The sequence below is a fragment of the Saccopteryx bilineata genome, chromosome 2 (assembly GCF_036850765.1).
Source record: "Saccopteryx bilineata isolate mSacBil1 chromosome 2, mSacBil1_pri_phased_curated, whole genome shotgun sequence".
NCBI classification, from domain to species: Eukaryota; Metazoa; Chordata; class Mammalia; order Chiroptera; family Emballonuridae; genus Saccopteryx; species Saccopteryx bilineata.
The window spans coordinates 196,799,961-196,823,687 of NC_089491.1; the positions used below are offsets into that span (position 1 = coordinate 196,799,961).

At 37.3% G+C, this 23,727-nt stretch overlaps 1 protein-coding gene across 1 annotated transcript in view; it reads left to right on the forward strand.

Annotated features, from left to right (window-relative positions):
• RSRC1 (arginine and serine rich coiled-coil 1) overlaps positions 1 to 23,727 on the forward strand; it is a 557,291-nt gene that overhangs the window by 125,738 nt on the left and 407,826 nt on the right. The window lies entirely within an intron of this gene.

The window sequence follows — 23,727 nt, forward strand, 5'->3', positions numbered from 1 at the left end:
AAGTATAACATCTTGGAATTTATTGCCTTTTGTCAGTCTTTCAACACCTTGCATATATTTACTTTAGTATTTCGATCAAAAGTGTTTATTTTTAATGTATTGATCAGATTTCAGTGTTAAATTGAAGAGCTTATGATGTTGGATGTGGTTCCTTGAGATCTTGATTCTATGAAGAATTAAGTTTATCAAAGGATATGGAACTCTTCTGTAATCCTTTTCTTTTCCCAGGTGTCTGTGTGTATATTTTTTATTTCCAGATTTACAGTGATATTTTATAAACCTGCCTAGATTGGCTTTTAAATGTTTGTTGAAATAATGAATTTGTGGTGGATTTTGGAAGAGGATAACATTATGTAACTTTATCCTGTTCACTCTACAACCATTAATACAAACTGAGCAGTTGTGATCCTGCAAAGTGCTGAGTTCTGTCCTTTTCTAGTTTTAAGGATTGTTGAATGTTAGAGGGGAGGAGATAGATTTGGGTATCTGGCTATGAGTAAAGGGAGGTTGAGTTTGGTAGAATGGAATGAGGATTAGAGAGAGTATGGGAAAATCTATTGATAAAGGGAGAAAGTTGGGAGGGTAATAGATTTGAAGAGAGGATGTAGAGTTGATTTCTTAGACTGGAAGATATGGACTAAAAGGATCAGTAAATTATGTCAATCAAGGAATTGCCTTCTTGTCCCCCCCTTTTGATTATGCTTTTGATATTACATGACAGAAATATGACTGATTTTTAGTGGTCATTAAATTTTTGCTTTCCATCCCACCAACTTTTAATTCTTTAGAGTAATATTTGCACAGTTCTGTAAAATTGATACTACATAAAGCATTATTTTGCAAATTTTAAAGGTATGAAAAATTAGAGTGTGAATAAAAATGGAGGTCAGGTGGGTTTAGGAAAGGTTCTAGTAATGGTGACATTAATCTTGAGAGTCTGGACCAGCTTTGCAGGTTAGACTCTTTTTCCACTTAGAGTTAATTGTTGCAAGGGACTGATTCCTGGTTAACAGGTTCATATGATAATAAGGTTGTATTTGTCATTATTTCTTACATCTCAGGAGAGGGACTGAACAAGGTCAAAACAAGAGGGGTCAATTGAAGGGCTCTGGGTACTGACACCAGAAAGTTATGAGTAGCCTGATCTGTTATCTTCATGACTCTAGGAGCCATGGGAAAGCTTGGCGCTATATCAGGGTGTCCTTTCTCTTGGTTAGTGCTGAGGACACACAGACTCACACCTTTTGGTATAACCTGAAATCAGGATTGTTTTTTGGGGGGGAATCACTGTATATATTTAATATGGTAGTATTTATATATGTACAGATGTACCCTGTTTTGCTACAAAAATTTATTTTTTAAAAAATTTATTTCCTAAACCTAATTTTTAAGTCATTCAGGGCGGAGAATATGTCTTATACTGTCTAGTATCATTCAGAGTACCTAATGTACATGTTAGTGGTTAATAAATATTTATTGGTTATTGATCAGATATGCTCATTTATTCATTTGTTCACTTGTTCAGTCAACAGTATGTAAATGGCTTCTATTTGTCAAGTACTGTTAGGTAACAGGGTTGATCAGACTTGGGGATTTCATGCAGGTGACATAAATAAGCATATGTAGAAGGAAGATACATAAGTAATTATAGTAACATCATATGCGTTAGGATGCTTTGGCCATAAGTAGCAAAATCTAACCGTAACTTAAATCAGGGACAGCAAAGTTTTTTTGTAAAGAAAGGGTTGTAGTTTGTCAATATCTGACTTAAACCGTAAGTACATTTATTGCTAGTATAACAAATAGTTTGAAGGTAAGTGGACCCAGGCTTTCTTTATCCTCCCAACAGGCCAGTCTCAACATGTTGGCTTTGATCCTCAGCCTTGACACATTCTGTTTGAAAGATTTCCATGACCATTAAGTTGGCTGATCTAGACTAGTCAACATGTCAGAAAAGGACTCTCAAAAGAAGAGATGCTTATACCTTGAAGGAAGGAAGAGACAGGAAAGAATGTATACAGAATGAATTTCATATGGAAAGACTTGGAGGCAAGCAATGTAGGTATGGCATATTTGGAATTGAAGTCTAAAGGAGTTTGGTTTAGAGCAGAAGAGAATAATGATGAGAGCTGATTATTGGAATACCTTACAAATTATGTTGAATTTAGAATTAATTCTAAAGGCAGTGAAAAGCCAATGAAGTTTCATATAGAGTACTTACTGATATGATCATTACTACGTGAGATATGAATAAAACATTTTAGTTACAATGGACATAGTAGTCATCCAATATTTAAATACATTTTTTGAGTGTCGGGAATTTTGCCAAGCAGTTGACCTGCATGATCTCGTTTAATTTTCATAATAACCTCAGGAAATAGGTACTTTTGTTACCCTATTTCTACAGATGAAGGTTTGTGATCATTGAGCTCGTAAATGGCAGGCTAGGCTTCTAATTCAAATTCACTGATCACAGCACACTGACTCCTTAACAGACAACTGTCCTCATTTCTGTAGTAATCCATAATTATTGATGATGAGAAATAGTGTTTGAAATTAAGTGGTACACTATTGTTTAAATTTTATTAGAAAATGTTAAAGAGAATTAAAGAACTTTCTATGCCTTACTTTTTCTGATCAAGCCAGAAATCTGTTATTTATAAAAGATTACATCTTTTCTTCCTTGCTTACAACATTTCCATCAGTTTTCAGTTGTGTGTGTGTGTATATTTTAAGTGAGAGGACGGGAGACAAAGAGACAGACTCCTGCATGCATTCCGATGAGCTTGGCAACCATGCTATTTTTAGTGCCTGAAGTAGAGGCTCCACCAACCCATCCTCAGCATAGAGGGGCCAACCTGCTTGAACCAACTGAGCTGTGGCTGTGGGAGAAGAAGAGAGAGAAAGAGAGAGAGAGAGAGAGAGAGAGAGAGAGAGAGAGAGAGAGAAAGAGAGAAATGTGAGGGGGAGGGGTAGAGAAGCAGATAGTCACTTCTCCTGTGTACCCTGACTGGGAATTAAACATGGGACATCCACATGCTGGGCCAATGCACTACCACTGAGCCAACCAATCAGGGCCAGCTTTTATTTGTATATTTAACTTTATTTAATAAACCCACAGAAATTTCCTAAGCCCTAGTTAAATTTATTTCTATAATGGTTTCATTAGCTATTTCCAAATGGTGTGGGGAAAAAAAAAAAAGAACACACATGGTTAGAGAAAAAGTAAAGTATTTTTAAAGAATTTAATTGGGGCTTATATTACTTTATTGTGATTGTACAATCTGATAACAGGTATTTTAGATAGTGCTATATAACCTAGGTGCTCCCTCACATTAGCCAAAACACTAGCCCATGTACTTCTGCTTCTTTATGATAGCAAGCTTTGTTTTTAATCCAACCAGTTTAAAAATATCAATATAATATAAATATTAATAGAACATAAAACATACATTCATAAAGTAGAACTGAAAGAGAGTTATGTTGAAGATATAGGAATATTTTATAAATTGGGAAAAATAAAAATGAGAGAAAGCAATGTGCAAGTAGGAATTAATAAGCCTAAATAACGAGGAAGTGCTTTTTTATTGGACTTTTGAGGAGAAAATATGAAACTAGATAATTCTGGAAAATCTTTTATAAATAGCAACTAATTAAGCACAGTACTAGAGATTCCTGAAACATTTGATTATAATTAGAATTTGTCTTATAATGTTAAAAAATGATCTATTCCTTTTACTAATCTGCTGAATAAGAGAGACCTAACATATACTAGAAAGGTATCAGGAGTTTGTAGGGACTAAAAGGTACCCTGTCTTACAACACTATTTGAATGATTAATTAAGAAGGACACTGAGTCTTATCTTAGATTTTATCAAGAAGGTTTAATGAGTATAATTTTTAATGTTTTACATTTATAAATTTTGATTTCTAGGAATATTTTATCTTTTAAACATTAATACAGATTTTTTTTGTTTTTATTAGGTTTACTCTCAAATTTAAAACTTAAATATTTCTGCCTGACCAGGCAGTGGCGCAGTGGATAGAGCATTGGACTGGGATGCCAAGGACCCAGGTTCGAGACCCCGAGGTCACCAGCTTGAGCGCGGGCTCATCTGGTTTGAGCAAAGCTCACCAGCTTGGACCCAAGTTCGCTGGCTCGAGCAAGGGGTTACTCGGTCTGCTGAAGACCCGCGGTCAAGGCATATATGAGAAAGCAATCAATGAACAACTAAGGTGTTGCAATGCGCAATGAAAAACTAATAATTGATGCTTCTCATCTCTCCGTTCCTGTCTGTCTGTCCCTGTCTGTCCCTCTCTCTGATTCTCTCTCTGTCTCTGTAAAACTTAAATATTTCTCATATTGTTAGTGGTATTTCTTTTAGGGATGCATCTTTGCAATATGAAAACAAATTTTATGAATAGAATTATTAGGTTGAAATTGGACACTTAATGTTATTTTGTTAAGGCTAATTTTTTTTTTTAATTTATTTATTTATTTTTAATGGGGTGACATCAGTAAATCAAGATACATATATTCAAAGGTAATATGTCCAGGTTATCTTAAAGTTCAATTATGTTGCATACCCATCACCCAAAGTCAGATTGTCCTGTCACCCTCTATCTAGTTCTCTTTGTGCCCCTCCCCCTCCCCTTCCCTCTCCCTCTCCCCCCTCCCCCCGTAACCACCACACTCTTGTCAATGTCTCTTGGTCTCAGTTTTATGTCCCATCTACGTATGGAAAAATGCAGTTCCTGGTTTTTTCTGATTTACTTATTTCACTCCGTATAATGTTATCAAGATCCCACCATTTTGCTATAAATGATCCGATGTCATCATTTCTTATGGCTGAGTAGTATTCCATAGTGTATATGTGCCACATCTTCTTTATCCAGTCATCTATTGATGGGCTTTTTGGTTGTTTCCATGTCCTGGCCACTGTGAACAATGCTGCAATGAACATGGGGCTGCATGTGTCTTTACAAGTCAATGTTTCTGAGTTTTTGGGGTATATACCCAGTAGAGGGATTGCTGGGTCATAAGGTAGTTCTGTTTTCAGTTTTTTGAGGAACCACCATACTTTCTTCCATAATGGTTGTACTACTTTACATTCCCACCAACAGTGGATGAGGGTTCCTTTTTCTCCACAACCTCTCCAACATTTGCTATTACCTGTCTTGTTAATAATAGCTAGTCTAACAGGTGTGAGGTGATATCTCATTGCAGTTTTGATTTGCATTTCTCTAATAACTAAAGAAGATGAGCATCTTTTCATATATCTGTTGGCCATTTGTATTTCTTCCTGGGAGAAGTGTCTGTTCATATCCTCTTCCCATTTTTTTATTGGATTGTTTGTTTGTTTGTCGTTGAGTTTTATGAGTTCTTTGTATATTTTGGATATTAGGCCCTTATCTGAGCAGGTGTTTAAAAATATCATTTCCCAATTAGTTGGCTGTCTGTTTATCTTGTTATCAATTTCTCTTGCTGAACAAAAACTTCTTAGTCTGATGTAGTCCCATTCATTAATTTTTGCTTTCACTTCTCTTGCCTGTGGTGTCAAATTCATAAAATGCTCTTCAAAGCCCAGGTCCATGAGTTTGGTACCTATGTCTTCTTCTATGTACTTTATTGTTTCAGGTCTTATGTTTAGATCTATGATCCATTTTGAGTTAATTTTAGTACAGGGGGACAAACTGTAGTCCAGCTTCATTCTTTTGCATGTGGCTTTCCAGTTTTCCCAGCACCATTTGTTGAAGAGGCTTTCTTTTCTCCATTGAGTGTTGTTGGCCCCTTTATCAAAAATTATTTGACTATATATATGTGGTTTTATTTCTGGACTTTCTATTCTGTTCCATTGGTCTGAGTGTCTATTTTTCTGCCAATACCATGTTGTTTTGATTGTCGTGGCCCTATAATAGAGTTTGAAGTCAGGTATTGTAATGCCCCCAGCTTCATTCCTTTTCCTTAGGATTGCTTTGGCTATTCGGGGCTTTTTATAGTTCCATATAAATCTGATTATTTTTTGCTCCATTTCTTTAAAAAATGTCAATGGAATTTTGATGGGAATTGCATTAAATTTGTATATAGCTTTGGGTAATATGGCCATCTTGATTATATTTATTCTACCTAACCAAGAACAAGGAATATTCTTCCATCTCATAATGTCTTTTTTGATTTCCCTTAACAATGGTTTATAGTTTTCATTGTATAAGTCCTTTACATTCTTTGTTATGTTTATTCCTAGGTATTTTATTTTTTTTGTTGCAATTGTGAAGGGGATTATTCTTTTGAGTTCATTCTCAAATGTTTCATTGTTGGCATATAGAAAGGCTATTGACTTCTGTATGTTAATTTTGTATCCTGCGACCTTACTGTATTGGCTTATTTTTTCTAGAAGTCTTTTTGTGGATTCTTTGGGGTTTTCGATGTATAGGATCATATCATCTGCAAAAAGTGATACCTTTACTTCTTCTTTTCCGATATGGATGCCTTTTATTTCTTTGTCTTGTCTGATTGCTGTGGCAAGAACCTCTAGTACCACATTAAATAAGAGTGGAGAGAGTGGACAACCCTGTCTTGTTCCTGATTTAAGGGGGAAAGCCTTCAGTTTTGTGCCATTTAGTATGATGTTAGCTGATGGTTTATCATATATGGCCTTTATCATGTTGAGATATTTTCCTTCTATACCCATTTTGTTGAGAGTCTTAAACATAAAATTATGTTGTATTTTATCAAAAGCCTTTTCTGCATCTATTGATAATATCATGTGGTTCTTGTTCTTTGTTTTGTTGATATGGTGTATTACGTTAACCGTTTTACGTATGTTGAACCATCCTTGAGATTCTGGGATGAATCCCACTTGATCATGATGTATTATTTTTTTAATATGTTGTTGTATTCGATTTGCTAGTATTTTGTTTAGTATTTTAGCATCTGTATTCATTAGAGATATTGGTCTGTAGTTTTCTTTTTTTGTGCCATCCTTGCCTGGTTTTGGTATAAGGGTTATGTTTGCCTCATAAAATGTGTTTGGAAGTATTGCTTCTTCTTCAATTTTTTGGAAGACTCTCTGTAGAATAGGAACCAAGTCTTCTTTGAAGGTTTGATAAAATTCGCTGGTATAGCCGTCTGGGCCTGGACTTTTATTTTTGGGGAGGTTTTTAATGGTTTTTTCTATTTCTTCTGTACTGATAGGTCTGTTTAGGCTTTCTGCTTCTTCTTGACTCAGTCTAGGAAGGTTGTATTGTTCTAGGAATTTATCCATTTCTTCTAGGTTGTTGAATTTAGTGGCATAAAGTTTTTCATAGTATTCTACAATAATTCTTTGTATATCTACAATGTCCGTGGTGATTTCTCCTCTTTCATTTTGGATTTTGTTTATATGAGTTCTTTCTCTTTTTTGCTTGGTAAGTCTTGCCAAGGGTTTGTCAATTTTGTTGATTTTTTCAAAGAACCAGCTCCTTGTTTTATTAATTTTTTCTATAGTTTTTCTGTTCTCTATTTCATTTATTTCTGCTCTGATTTTTATTATCTCCTTTCTTCGCCTGGTTTTGGGTTGTCTTTGTTCTTCATTTTCTAGTTCCTTAAGGTGTGAAGTTAAGTGGTTCACTTGGGCTCTCTCTTGTTTGTTCATATATGCCTGAAGTGATATGAACTTCCCTCTTATCACTGCTTTTGCTGCATCCCATAGATTCTGATATGTTGTATTGTCATTTTCATTTGTCTGTATATATCTCTTGATCTCTGCACTTATTTCTTCTTTGACCCATTCATTCTTTAAAAGTATGTTGTTTAGTTTCCACATTTTTGTGGGATTTTTTCCCTCTTTTTTGCAGTTGAATTCTAGTTTCAAGGCTTTATGATCAGAAAATATGCTTGGTACAACTTCAATTTTTCTGAATTTGCTGATGTTGTTTTTGTGGCCCAGCATATGGTTAATTCTTGAGAATGATCCATGTACACTGGAGAAAAATGTATACTCAGTCACTTTGGGATGAAATGTCTTGTAGATGTCTATCATATCCAGGTGCTCTAGTGTTTTGTTTAAGGCCACTATGTCTTTGTTGATTCTCTGTTTGGATGACCGATCTAGAGCCGTCAGCGGTGTATTAAGGTCTCCAAGTATGATTGTATTTTTGTCAGTTTTTGTTTTAAGATCAATAAGTAGCTGTCTTATATATTTTGGTGCTCCTTGGTTTGGTGCATATATATTAAGAATTGTTATGTCTTCTTGATTCAGTGTCCCCTTAGCCATTATGAAATGGCCATTTTTGTCTCTGAGTACTTTTCCTGTCTTGTAGTCAGCATTATCCGATATGAGTATTGCTACACCTGCTTTTTTTTGGATGTTATTTGCTTGGAGTATTGTTTTCCAGCCTTTCACTTTGAATTTGTTTTTATCCTTGTTACTTAGATGAGTTTCTTGTAGACAGCATACAGTTGGATTTTCTTTTTTGATCCATTCGGCTACTCTGTGCCTTTTTATTGGTGAGTTTAATCCGTTTACATTTAGTGTAATTATTGACACTTGTGAGTTCCTCATTGCCATTTTATAGATTGCTTTCTGTTAGTTTTGTGCCTTGTTTGATTCTTCTCTTTCGTTTTTCTATCTTTTGTTTTTATTTGGTTGTGTTCCATACAACTTTCCTCTATTGCTATCTTTTTTAAATCATGTGCTTCTGTGGTGGTTTTTTCAATGGTGGTTACCATTAAGTAATGAAAAGGGTTCCTACCCTGTTCATTGTAGTGCACTATTTTGTGAGTACTTTTGCCCTCCATCGCCCTTTGCTACTGTTAATCTTCATCCTCTCCCCCCCTTTCTTATTGTTGTCACAGTTTAAAGTTGGTTTTGTTATGTTCTTCTTGGAGCTTTTACTTGTGGCTTTGTTGTTGTTGTTTTTTTATTCTTTGTATCTGATTGGAGAACCCCCTTTAGTATTTCCTGGAGTGGGGGTTTTCTGGTGATAAATTCTCTCATCTTTTCTGTATCTGTGAATGTTTTTATTTCTCCTTCATATTTGAAGGTTAGCTTTGATGGGTATAGTATTCGTGGCTGAAAGTTCCTCTCTTTCAAGACTTTAAATATTGGGGTCCACTCTCTTCTAGCTTGTAGAGTTTCTGTTGAGAAATCTGATGATAATCTAATGGGCCTTCCTTTATATGTTGTATTCTTCTTTTCCCTGGCTGCCTTGAGAATTTTTTCTTTGCAGTTGGTTTGTGCCATTTTTATTATGATGTGCCTTGAAGTAGGTTTGTTGGGGTTAAGAAAACTTGGAGTTCTGTTTGCTTCTTGAATTTGAGGTTTTAGTTCTTTCTAGAGGCTTGGGAAGTTCTCATCTATTATTTGTTTGAGTATGTTCTCCATTCCATTTTCTCTCTCTTCTCCCTCTGATATACCTATTATTCTTATGTTATTCTTTTTGATGGAGTCAGATAATTCCTGTAGGGCTATTTCATTTTTTTAAATTTTTGAATCTCTTTCTTCTTCTCTCTGTTGAGCCTCAAGTTGCTTGTCTTCTATTTCGCTGATCCTCTCTTCTATCTGGCCTGTTCTATTAGCTAAGCTTGTTACCTCATTTTTCAGCTCATGAATTGAGTTTTTCATCTCTGTTTGATTTGTTTTTATAGTTTCAATTTCCTTGGAGATATACTCTTTGTGTTCATCGAGTTGTTTTCTGAGCTCCCTAAATTGCCTTTCTGTGTTTTCTTGTATATCTCTGAGTATTTTTAGAATTTCTATTTTAAATTCTCTGTCGTTTAACTCCAAGCTTTCCAATATCTTAAATTTTTTCTCCATAGATTTTTCCTCATCTCTCTGTGTTACCTCTCTATCTTTTGTATCCATGATATTCGATTTTCTCTTCTTTAATGGCATCTGAGGGTGATTTTCTTGATAGTATTAATGAGATTTTATAAGGAATAAAAGGATAAAAAAATAAAAATAAAAATAAAAAATTGCACGTTTTTTTTTTTTTAAAAATTAATCATTAAATAAAGAAAAATAAAATAAGATAAAAATTTGAGGGGAAAAAAGGGAATAATTCCTTCCCCTCCTTTTTTCCTCTCCTCTCCTCTCCTCTCCTCTCCTCTCCTCTCCTCTCCTCTCCTCTCCTCTCCTCTCCTCTCCTCTCCTCTCCCCTCTTTTTTGAGAAAATCTTGTGATGAACTGTGAATTATATTGTACTAAATAGAACAAACAATACCTGTAGTGGAGGGCCTGAATTGGGGAGAAGTAATATAGGGGTAAAGGAAAAAAAAAAAAAAAAGAAAAAAAAATACAAGAAAAAATATTTATATATAAAAAAGGGGGGAGCAGTATAGACCCACAAAAAGCAAATTAGGAAAAAATTTGGGTCAAGAATAAAATGTTTTGCTTTTAGGTGTTGGCTGACTCAGAGATATGATGAGAGGAATAAGAGGGAAACAGGAAAAAAGGGTGGAAAATTAAAAAATTACTATTGTATTTAGTGGAACAAGAACTAGATAAAATGGAGAGCCAGGGATGGGAGCACTGCTAATGTGTTAAAAAGGTGAAGTAAAAACCATCCAAAATGCCACAAACTTAAGTTTGAGTCCCAGATAAGATAATTTGTTCGTTATTGAAGTTTGAATGAGAGAAGACGTAAAAGAGAGGAAGAGACTAATATAGAGGGAGAAAAGAGAGAGAGAGAGAGAGAAAAGATGGAACCACTTAAAGAAGAAAAGAGAAAAAGGAGGAGAGAGAAAGAGAGAGTTAGGGGTTTTGGATTGCAACCCTCAAAGAGAGAAAGGAGGAGGAAAGAAAAGATAATGTGAGATGTAACACTTATGGGTAGTGTAGTTCAAAGAGAGGCGAGAGTAAGACTGAGAGAGAATTAAATGACCAAATTGGAGTAGAAAAAAAAAATCAAGAATGAAGAAAAGAGACACAGACGAACAAATATAATAAGATGGGATAGGTTATAAAATCTGCAGATTATTCTTGATTTTGAGAGGTTGTCGTCTTGCTTTTTCTTTTCTGTCTTTCTGGTCGGTGACTTTGTACCCCGGGTTCTGCCCCTGTGGCACGCTCTGGAAGAGGTTTGCAGTTGATAATTCTCTATGGCAATGTCATGTATTGAGCTTCAGTCTCGTTGGCAGCCAAGGTTCATTAGTGTTTATAGGCTCCAACAGAGAGGATCTCTCACTGTGAGTGTTCCTGGAGCCTCTCTCCTAGTCTTTCCTTCTACAATTAGAAGCCTGATAATCCAGTTATGGGGTTGCTGCTGCCTCTGCCTGGATAGTAAGAGTCTCAAAGAGCTGGCAACTCCCCACTCTGTTCCCACTCAGCACAGGGCTCTGAGTAAGGCTCAGTCAGTCAGACCTGCCAGCATAATCAGGCGTGGCTTCCTCTCACTCAAAGATCTCTGGCTCTGCCCCTCTGTGGGATAACTCGAGTGCCCACTCTTGAGGCGTTCGGAGGAATCTCTAGCCAGACAGGTCACACTTCGAGTGAAATCCCTACCCACACGGAAAAGATCGAGCTTTGGAATTGGCTTTCGCTCTATCCTCGTGCGGCTTTCCCAAGGGGCTAGGGCTGCCTGAGATTCCGCTCCTGGCCCGCTCACAGACCTGCTCCTCTGTGGGAAAAACACGGGCGCCCACCTCTGAGGAGTTCGGAGGAATCTCCTGTTCACTCTTCCTGCGTGCGCACTGACCAGATTTTGAGGCTCAGGCGTCCAGGACGCCTCTCACTCCAAGAAAGCCCTCTGCCCACACGGAAAAGTTACTGGGTTGGAATTGGCTTTCGCTCTGTCCCCGTGCGGCTTTCCCAGGGCGCTGGGGCTTCCGCTCCTGGCTTGCTCACGGGCCTCTGATTCTGCTCCTCTGAGGGAAAACACGAGCACCCACCCCTGAGGAGTTTGGAGGAATCTCCTGCCCCCTTTGCGTGCGTGCGCACTGACCAGATTATGAGGTTCACACGGGATGCCTCTCGCTCCGCGAAAGCCCTCCTCCCGCACAGAAAAGTTCCGCCGTTGGAGTTGGCTCCAGCTCCCTCCCTGTGCCCGGTCCCCTCAGGGCGCTGGGGCTCCTAGGAGATGCTGCTTTTTGCCCACACAGAGGCCTCTGACTTTGCTTCTCTGTGGGTTAGCACGGGCGGCGCCCACCCCTGAAGTGTTCGTAGGAATCTCTTGCCCACTAACCACGCCAACCAGGAGATGCGGAAAATGGCTGCCCCACTTGTCTTTCTTTGTCTGGGTTTGGCGCGCGCGTGTTAGCTTGAATTGCCCAGGTTTTTCCACGGCTTGGATCTCCGTGCCACCGCCTGATTTGGCTGTACCGCAGCCTGGAACTATTCACTCCCTATGCCCGCCTTAGTTTCTATATTCTCAATTCTCAGTGAAAGCCATCCTGTTTGGATTAGAGAGGAAGGCGGAGCATTTCTTACTCCTTATTTCCCCCGAAGTTTGACCATATATTTAGCCAATCTTTCGCTTGATCCTACCTTCGGGTGTGTTGTGAAGCATCTGAAGACTCCAAGGATAGGTTTTTCTGTTTCTGGTTGAAGTACTTGTTGAGTTTATGGGGAGATTTTCGGTATCGCTTCCTACCGCGCCATCACTGTGACGTCAGCCAAGGCTAATTTTTGAGAGTCAAAAATTAGAAATATGAAATTTGTTATAGCATCTCATAATTGCAACATAATTGATGATTATGAACATTGTATACTTCATCTGTGTCTGCTGTGGATTATTATATTATTGGGTGTTCTTGATCAAATTCTGCAAAGTATAGTTGGCTACTATAAAACATATTTTAGAGACTTACTTGAATAATTAGTTGTGAATAGATATGTCAGTACCACTAGTGACATTCCATAATTTATTATAAATCATAGTGCTATTCTTAAGAGTAGAATTTGGATGGATTTGATTTAAATCTATTTTTAATTATGATTTAAATCACCAGCCAGGAGAATTTGGTTTTAAAGCAGTGATTTCCTAGTAAAATACTTTCTTAATTTGAGTAACTTGTGTATTCATAAAGAACCTAATTTAGTATTCCTGTTTTCTCCTTTATGATTTGCTCCTATAAAACGTTTTAACTTTTATTATTCCCATATTAGTTTTCCAGTAAATGGATGCTCTTTTCAGAAATGTAGCCATCAAGACTTATGGAATATTTTGCTCAGACAGTTGAGTTTATACTTTTCTTCCTTTACCTATCTTTTTTGTGTGTGTGTGTGACAGAGACAGAGAGAGGGGCCAACAGACAGGAAGGGAGAGTGATTAGAAGCATCAAGTCTTCATTGCAGCACCTTAGTTGTTCATTGATTGCTTTCTCATATGTGCCTTGATGGTGGGGGGGCGGCTACAGCAGAGTGAGTGACCCCTTGCTTAAGCCAGTGACCTTGGGGCATGTCTGTGATTTCATGCTCAAGCCAGATGAACCCATGCTTACTTAAGCTGGCGACCTTGGGATTTTGAACCTGGGTCATCTGCATCCCAGTTCGATGCTCTATCCACTGTGCCATTGTCTGGTCAGGTGACCTAACTTTCTGAAACTGTAATTTTAGAGATAAGTAAGAATCCTCCTGCCCCACCTCTAGTATTAGGAGGGGAATACATTTAAATAGAATTTCTTATGCTCAAATGTGATTCCCACGAAATCAGTTGTCTTTAAAATCTTTTTGAGGATATGTATAGAAGCCACTGAATAGCAGTGAAATGGGGCTTCAACTATAACCTATAGCGTGTAGTTACTTATTTATAAAATCTTTTATTAAGGTTAACTATGCAGTGTAATTAGAAGTTATTTTAGTTGTATCACAAATATTTTAGGTGTATCTTTATAAACTAATAATGTAGAAAGCATTATCAACAGAGGCAACACATACTTTTTTTTATAGGATTTGCTACCTTTGAACATGTAGCGGTTTTTTGTGTGTGTGTGTGTGTGTGACAGGCAGAGATAGGGACAGACAGGAAGGGAGAGATGAGAACCATCAATTCTTCCTTGCGGCTCCTTAGTTGTTCATTGACTGATTTCTTATATGTTGTATCTTGACCGGGGTGGGGCGGGGAGGCCTGCAGCAGAGCAAGTGACCCCTTGCTCAAGCCAGTGACCTTGAGGTCATGTCGATGATCCTACATTCAAGCCAGCGACCCGGCGCTCAAGCTGGATGAATCTGCGCTCAAGTTGGCGACCTCGGGGTTTTGGACCTGGGTCCTCCGTGTACCAGTCTGATTCACTGTGCCACTGCCTGGTCAGACCATACAGCCATTTTGAATGGTATATCTTTAAAAAAAAAGTGTCCTAAAGTACTTACGTACAACTATTGATCAACTTATGACCTATGCAACTTACGACCATTCGACTTTACGACCACAATCGCTAGCCACGACTGCTCCGCGTCTGGTAGCACAAGCGTTGCCTAGCTGGGCATACGACAGTGCGGACCAGCTTCCGGCAGCGCTACCATCTCCGCATGCACCATTTCAACTGTTATCCTAGACTCGGTACAGCAATTTGTGTTTTGTGTCTTGGATGTTTTTCATCAAACCCCTCCCAAGATGTCTACCAAGAGGAAATTGTCTTTCCAAATATTAAACCAGTTGTACTAGTAATGCAGTGTTTTACTTAAACCTGACGGATGTAAAAATAAGAAACAACGGATGTAAAAATAAGAAACAAAATGGTATAGAGATGATACAAATGGCATAAAATGAACAAAGAAAATTATGATAAAATATGACTTAAAGATACTCAACTTATGACCAAATTGTGTTATGACCGGTCTGTCGGAACCAACCGTGGTCGTAAGTCGAGCACTAGCTGTATTGGGAAAGTTAAATTGCAAAAATTACAATTTCGCTTATTTTAAAGTCATTTACAATTTTTTTTTTACAGGACAAGTTATTCTCTTTGAGTCTTAAATTATTCTTTTGTTAAATGAGGATAGTGATATTTCAAAAACTGTAGGTATTAGAAACAGTGTGTTTGAGAAGTCCAATACCATGTAGTAATCATAGTCGTACTTTATAGGTATGTTGTTATAGCTTTGACCTTGGCAGTGTTCCAGTGTTTTCAATTGTAGAGTTTCATGTAATAAATTCCTGTTAATGAGGTTTTTCTACCCAAGTGCTTGACAGAAGATACTGTGATTTGAGAATGCTGGACCCTTGAGTTTTGACAGCAGTTATATTCTCTTAGAGCCTGTCATATAATATATTTCCTGACCTCTTATTTCTTTATGCAGCAGGAAGTAATTTATGCTAATTTACCCCTATTTGCATATAGGTTATAGAGTTTTTTGGTGCAGAGTATGCTTGAAACTCCTTTTAAGTGTCTGTTTGGATCAAAGCAGGGCTGTGTGATAGCTGTTGTCTGACACCAAGCTGTGTGGTGTTGTTTTCATTAAACATTTATCACACTTCGAATGTGACAGCAGGCAACGTTGTGCCAGGATAACATGTTTTCATACAAAATTTATTGAAAAAGATGAGATTTTGTAAAGAGATCTTGTTGTCTTTCACTAGTGGTGAAGGGTAAATGTTTGGTTTGAAAGATGTATACCTTTAATATGTGTTATCATAACATCAAAACCACGCTTTCTGCTGTCAATTTTGTTAAACAGGTTAACAAATACATCTTTATATAAGTATGGTGTTGGATTTTTCTTCCCTTTTTTGAATTTTAAGTTTTTACAGTTTTCTTGTGAATTGAATGAATACCATCACAATGGCCCATTATGTTGTTGGATATTTTGTATTACAATGAAATTTAGCACCCAATTTCCATTGTATAGATTTGATTATTTGTCACTGTATTATTTTGTTCAATAGAAACAATCTGTGATTTAAAAAAAAGTCAGGGTCAAGAAAGGGAAACTAACATAACTAAAGGAATATTCAGCAAAAGCAGGAAACAAGGGTTTCATTAGTTCTTCTCAAGGTCAACACCTTTCTCTTATTTATTATATTAATACATTTAAATTATTCTAGAGTATGCCTGATGGATTTGATTTGGATTATGCTTGATAGAACACTACTTCGCATGAATTTTTAGTTTCATTCTTTCTTTTTGTGGTTACCTGGCTTTATAAGGCCTTGGAACAAGAAAAGGTCCTTTTATTTTCCTTTTTCATTTTACAAGTAGGCTGAGGAATTATAGTTATGTGAAGAAGTTTGTGAGAGAAAGTCTCATGCTGGACTTTTGAGTAAGTTTTATCATATGAACTGTAAAAAAATTTGGTGAAACACTTTTCAAGAGTTATTACAAAAATTCTGGCCTGACCTGTGGTGGCGCAGTGGATAAAGCGTCGACCTGGAAATGCTGAGGTTGCTGGTTCGAAACCTGGGCTGACCTGGTCAAGGCACATATGGGAGTTGATGCTTCCTGCTCCTCCCCCTTCTCTCTCTCTGTCTCTCTCTCTCTTCTCTCTCTCTCCTTTGTAAAATGAATAAATAAAATAAAAATTTTAAAAAAAATTTAAAAAAACCCAAAAATTCTGTTGGCATTAACGTTTTTAAGAGTAAAAGGAGAGACTGAGTTGTGGATAAAGGAGGGAACTTTTGTTTTAGGAACCATATAGAAGCTACATAAACCTTTAAATTCTGACTTACTATGCTTTGGAGCTTTTAAAGGATAATTTTTTAAAATGGTAAAATTATGACTCATAAAAATATACATAAACACACACCAAAGGTACTATTTAACTCATTAATTAATAATAATTAGTGATATTTTACAAGTAGCTCAAAGAAGAAACCAATGGACACATATGTAGGCCACCAGGAAAACAGGGCACGGAATTGCTTAATAGATTCAAAGCTGACTTTTTCCACGTGGGGGAAGGAAATCAGTTATAGCTCCACTGGGCAAAATGAATTTGCTTACATATAAAAAGTAACTATTTACTTGCTATCGATTATCTGTGATTTGTGGAATTGAAAAATATCTCTGACAAAGAAAGGTGGGAAGGTTGAAATAACTTGGAAAGGCACCCTGGACAGGACTCCCAGTAATCTGTTCATCTCAATCATTTAAAATGTTTCCTGACAGTAAGTTCTTTTTTTGACCCTTAAGTTTATTCTTCTGTAATATGGAGATATAATGATCATTGAAAAGCTATAAATACCAGAAGCAGTGTGTGTAAGAAGACAGGCACTATGTAATAAGACCTTAATAAATGGTAGTTATTTTATTATTATTATTGTTATTATTTTTGACAGAGACAGAGAGAGAGGGACAGATAGGGACAGACAGACAGGAAAGAAGAGAAATGAGAAGCATCAATTCTTCATTGGGTCACCTTATTTTTCAATGATTGCTTTCTCAAATGTGCCTTCACCGGGGTGCTACTGCAGAGCCAGTGACGCCTTGCTCAAGCCAGTGACCTTGAGGTCATGTCAGTGATCCTGTGCTCAAGCCAGCAATGCCACGCTCAAGTTGGTGAGCCTGCACTTAAGCCAGTGAGTCTGCACTCAATCTGACAACCTCAGGATTTTAAACCTGGGTCCTCTGCATGCCAATCTAATGCTCCACTACCTGGTCAGGCTATTTTATTTATTAGGCACAACAATTTAATGATTGATTATTATGATTACCCATTTCTCAGCTGTCATTTTTTTTCTTCCTTTTGCCTCTTTTTAGAGGCTGTACCCTCAGCCTGAAGAACTTTCTTCTCTCCCTCTTCTGCCAGTTCCATTTATCCTTTTGGGCTCACTTTAGATGTCACTTCATCCCTCTCACCAGTGTGCCCTGCAGCCCATAGTATCTATACCTAATCTGAATAGAAAACTTAATCATTTTGTAGCTAAAGTTTTAAAATTACCAATATACACCTTATTTGTCTTACTCAACATTTTATTTACTTGGATCATAACAAGTATTTAAATATTTATAGAATAAATGAGTAAATGATGGTTTTAGAAGATGTTTCTAGGTAATAAAGTCCAGCTTTTAAGTATTTAAAAGTGGTAAAAAGTGAACTTTTGTATTAGGAAAATAACTTCTTTCTACTATTCATGCCTGGTTTTAGTGTGCCTGTGCACACACGTATGTATACACTGCTCCATCAGAGTCTCCAGACTACAGTTTTTAAAAGTCTGCATAAACTCCCACTATCTTATTTTTGTACTTTGAATGTTATCAGGCGTGCTACAATTAATATCATTTAGCATCAGTTGTTTTAAAAAATGAGTGTCATCTCTAGGATTTATACTTAAAATACTGATTAAAATTTCAGTCCTCACTGATGACTCTTCATGCCTAATCTAATTTATTTCAGGATCTTAATTGGTATCACCTACTGTGTTGATTTGGTACAGTGGCTACAAGGCAAACTACTAGACTTAAATATACTATTCCATAGAGACCTTTTTCTAAAGACCTTGGTGTTTGCCTTCAGATATGTTATGTATGGCTTTTGTAAGCTAAAACTTCAGTACTATTGTTAGAGTAATATAGAGGGAATAAACTTGGGGTGTCAGCCAAGTCTTTTCTTTCTAAATAAACAAGCAACTTCCCTACAAGCTAAGCTGCTGATTATAATTACTGATTATAGTTCTAATTTTTACCACATTGTAAAGCACCTTGAGTATCCCACATATGAATGATGTTAATCTACATAGAAACAATCTGTTCAGCCTTTTAAAAAAAATTCAAGTTTCATTTCTCAGAGGCTTTCTTCCCAGTGTGGTGATCATTGGAGTGGCATCTTCAAAATAAAACAGATTGGAATAAACCATAATATATGGTTAACATGTTAGACCAGGGGTCCCCAAACTTTTTACACAGGGGGCCAGTTCACTGTCCCTCAGACCGTTGGAGGGCTGGACTATAAAAAAAACTATGAAAAATCCCTATGCACACTGCACATATCTTATTTTAAAGTAAAAAAACAAAACGGGAACAAATACAATATTTAAAATAAAGAACAAGTAAATTTAAATCAACAAACTGACCAGTATTTCAATGGGAACTATGCTTCTCTCACTGACCACCAATGAAAGAGGTGCTCCTTCCGGAAGTGTGGCGGGGGGCCGGATAAATGGCCTCAGGGGGCCGCATGTGGCCTGCGGGCCGTAGTTTGGGGTCCCCTGTGTTAGACAAATCTTGGTGAGCACAAGTAGAGAAGCAGAAGCAAAGATCAGGAAATCGTGTATACACGATTATCAATTTTAAATCTTAATGTGATATTATAGATAGTTTTAAAATGGCTGACTTAAATGTTTTTAATATTCTTATAAATGGTAAATGGAGTGTGTATAGCCAGAATAATTTACGTTTCTTTGGATAGATGTAGTTTTGGGGTATACTTTTCCACTAAAGCAGAATAAATGGTAATATATTTCGTTTGTGTAGATGTTATTAACATATCTTAGATTTCAAGGCAGTGAAAGTATATAATAAAAGAAATACTCCAGATGGTGTCATCAGGTTCATGTTTTTCATTTTAGTGCTAAGGATGTAGTCTTTGGGTTCTGAGATTGCTGCAGGAAGAATCTGGACCTTGTGGGTATAAACACAAAGCACTTTCTAAATGCTGTTATATATGTGATGATCACTAACACAGTGGGTGCAGTTAGGGAAATGCAGTAATGAGCGCTGCTGTTCTAATTCTTTCTGAACTCCTAGAGGTGATTTTGAAATGACAGCCTTTGGCCCCTCTGGATATGCCAGCCTTTTGACAGGCCACCTGGAAATGGATCATGAAAATCAGTTTGGTGGTCATGTTGCAATCTTAGTTTCCTTTTTCATAAGAAAGAAAGATAAAGGAAGGCATTCACATTAGTAAAAGAAAAGAGTAAGGATCAAAAATTTGAAAAATGATGAAATATGCCACAGGTAAAAGCATATATTTTGACTACTTAGAAATTAAATCCACTTAAGAAAAATGATGAAAGACAAGAGTATAAGAACAATATTTTTATCATTCAAAACTATCTAGACAAAGAAGAGTAGTGCTTTTTCATTTTTTAATTACAGTTGAAATACAGTATTATATTAGTTTCAGGTGTACAACCTAGTGATTAAACATTATATAACTTATTAAGTGATCATCCTGATAAATCTCATATCAATCTGACATCATACATAGTTATTAGAATATTATTGACTATTTTTCCTGTGCTGTACTTTACATCTCCATGACTCTTCTTTAACAAGAAATTGGTACTTCTTAATCTCTTCACCTTTTTCATCTATCCTCCAAACCCCCTCCCATCTAGCAATCATCAAAATATTCTCTAGCCTGACCGGGCGGTGGCGCAGGCAGTGGATGGAGCGTCTGACTGGGATGTGGAAGGACCCAGGTTCGAGATGCTGAGGTCACCGGCTTGAGCAAAAAAAAAAAAAAAAAAAAAAAAGCTCACCAGTTTGGACCCAGGGTCCCTGGTTCGAGCAGGGGGTTGCTCATTCTGCTGAAGGCCCATGGTCAGGGCACATATGGGAGAGCAATCAATGAACAACTAGGGAGTCCCAACAAGGGGCTGATGATTAATGCTTCTCATCTCTCTTTGTTCCTGTTGGTCTGTCCCTGTCTATCCCTCTCTCTGACTCTCTCTCTGTCCCTGTAAAAAAAAAAAAAAATTCTCTATATCTATGAGTTCATTTTTGTTTGGCTTGTTTATTTTGTTTATTAGATTAAATTATTGATAGATATGTATTTATTGACATTTTATTCATATTTTTTAACTTTCTTCTTCCTTTTCTTAAAAACACCCTTAATGATTCATGTCATACTGATTTGGTGGTTATGAACTCCTTTAGCTTTTTGTCGTCTGGGAAGCTCTTTATATGTCCCTTGATTCTTTTTTTTTTTTTTTTTTTTTTTTTTAATGGGGTGACATCAATAAATCAGGATACATATATTCAAAGATAACAAGTCCAGGTTATCTTGTCGTTCAATTATGTTGCATACCCACCACCCAAAGTCAGATTGTCCTCTGTCACCTTCTATCTTGTTTTCTTTGTGCCCCTCCCACCCCCTATCCCTCTCCCATTCCCCCCTCCCCCCCGTAACCACCACACTCTTATCAATGTCTCTTAGTTTCACTATTATGTCCCACCTACGTATGGAATAATACAGTTCCTGTTTTTTTCTGATTTACTTATTTCGCTTCGTATCATGTTATCAAGATCCCACCATTTTGCTGTAAATGTTCCGATGTCATCATTTCTTATGGCTGAGTAGTATTCCATAGTGTATATGTGCCACATCTTCTTTATCCAGTCATCTATTGATGGGCTTTTTGGTTGTTTCCATGTCCTGGCCACTGTGAACAATGCTGCAAGCCTAAACAGACCTATCAGTAGAGAAGAAATAGAAAAAACCATTAAAAACCTCCCCAAAAATAAAAGTCCAGGCCCTGACGGCTATACCAGCGAATTTTATCAAACATTCAAAGAAGACTTGGTTCCTATTCTACTCAAAGTCTTCCAAAAAATTGAAGAAGAAGCAATACTTCCAAACACATTTTATGAGGCCAACATAACCCTCATACCAAAACCAGGCAAGGATGGCACAAAAAAAGAAAACTACAGACCAATATCTCTAATGAATACAGATGCTAAAATACTAAACAAAATACTAGCAAATCGAATACAACAACATATTAAAAAAATAATACATCATGATCAAGTGGGATTCATCCCAGAATCTCAAGGATGGTTCAACATACGTAAAACGCTTAATGTAATACACCATATCAACAAAACAAAGAACAAAAACCACATGATCTTATCAATAGACGCAGAAAAGGCTTTTGATAAAATACAACACAATTTTATGTTTAAGACTCTCAACAAAATGGGTATAGAAGGAAAATATCTCAACATGATAAAGGCCATATATGATAAACCATCAGCTAACATCATATTAAATGGCACTAAACTGAAGGCTTTCCCCCTTAAATCAGGAACAAGACAGGGTTGTCCACTGTCTCCACTCTTATTTAATGTGGTACTAGAGGTTCTAGCCAGAGCAATCAGACAAGACAAAGAAATAAAAGGCATCCATATCGGAAAAGAAGAAGTAAAGGTATCACTTTTTGCAGACGATATGATCCTATACATCGAAAACCCCAAAGAATCCACAAAAAGACTACTAGAAACAATAAGCCAATACAGTAAGGTCGCAGAATACAAAATTAACATACAGAAGTCAATAGCCTTTCTATATGCCAACAATGAAACAACTGAGAAGGAACTCAAAAGAATAATCCCCTTCACGATTGCAACAAAAAAAATAAAATACTTAGGAATAAACATAACAAAGAATGTAAAGGACTTATATAATGAAAACTATAAACCATTGTTAAGGGAAATCGAAAAAGATATAATGAGATGGAAGAATATACCTTGTTCTTGGCTAGGAAGAATAAATATAATCAAGATGGCTATATGTCCCTTGATTCTAAACAGTAGCTTTTCTGGGTAGACTAATCTTGGTTGTAGGTCTTTGCTTTTAACCACTTTGAATATTTCTTGCCATTTCCTTCTGGCCTGTAAAATTTTTATTGAGAAATCATCTGACAGTTTTGTAGTAGCTCTCTTTTAGGTAACTAACTGCTTTTTTCTTGCTGCTGTTAAGATTCTCTCCTTGTCTTTAACCTTTTTCATTTTAATTATGATGTGTCTTGGTGTGGGCCTCTTTGGGTTCACCTTGTTTGGGACTCTGTGCTTTCTGAACTTGTAGGTCTATTTCCTTTACCAGGTTAGGGATGTTTTCTGTCATTTTTTTCAAATAGTTTTCAATTTCTTACTCTCTTGAAGAGTAGTGCTTGTATGTAAATATATACAAAACATTGCTCAAATTTTAAGTAGCAGATTATTTACTCTTTAAGTGAAGATCTCTAAGTTCCATTGATCAGTCAGTAGTGCTAGATCTAGTAAATTTGCAACTGCAAAGCTAAATTGAAAAATTGTCAGCTTGCCTGACCTGTGGTGGCGCAGTGGATAAAGCGTCGACCTGGAAATGCTGAGGTCGCCGGTTCGAGGCCCTGGGCTTGCCTGGTCAAGGCACATATGGGAGTTGATGCTTCCGGCTCCTCCCCACCTTCTCTCTCTCTCTCTTCCTCTCTCTCTCTCTCTCCCTTTCTCTCTCCTCTCTAAAATGAATAAATAAATTAAAAAAAAAAAAGAAAAAGAAAAATTGTCAGCTGTGGCTCGTTGGCTCAGTAGTAGAGTCTCAGCCTGGTGTGTTGATGTCTGGATTCCGTTCTTGGTCAGGGCACACAGGAGAAGTGACCATCTGCTTTCGCACTCCTCCTGTCCCCCTTCTCTCTCTCTCTCTCTCTCTCTCTTCCCCTCCTGCAGCCATGGCTCAATTGGTTTGAGCATATCAGCCCCAAGTGCTGAGGATGGCTCCATGGAGCTTCTACCTCAGGCACTAAAGATAGCTTGGTTGCAAGCATGGCCCCAGATGGGGGTTGGCAGGTAGATTCTTTTTTTTTTTTTTTTTTTTTTGTATTTTTCTGAAGCTGGAAATGGGGAGGCAGTCAGACAGACTCCCGCATGCGCCCGACTGGGATCCATCTGGCACGCTCACCAGGGGGCGATGCTCTGCCCATCCAGGGTGTCGCTCTGTCGCGACCAGAGCCACTCTAGCGCCTGGGGCAGAGGCCAAGGAGCCATCCCCAGCGCCCGGACCATCTTTTGCTCCAATGGAGCCTCAGCTGCGGGAGGGGAAGAGAGAGACAGAGAGGAAGGAGAGGAGGAGGGGTGGAGAAGCAGATGGGCACTTCTCCTGTGTACCCTGGCCG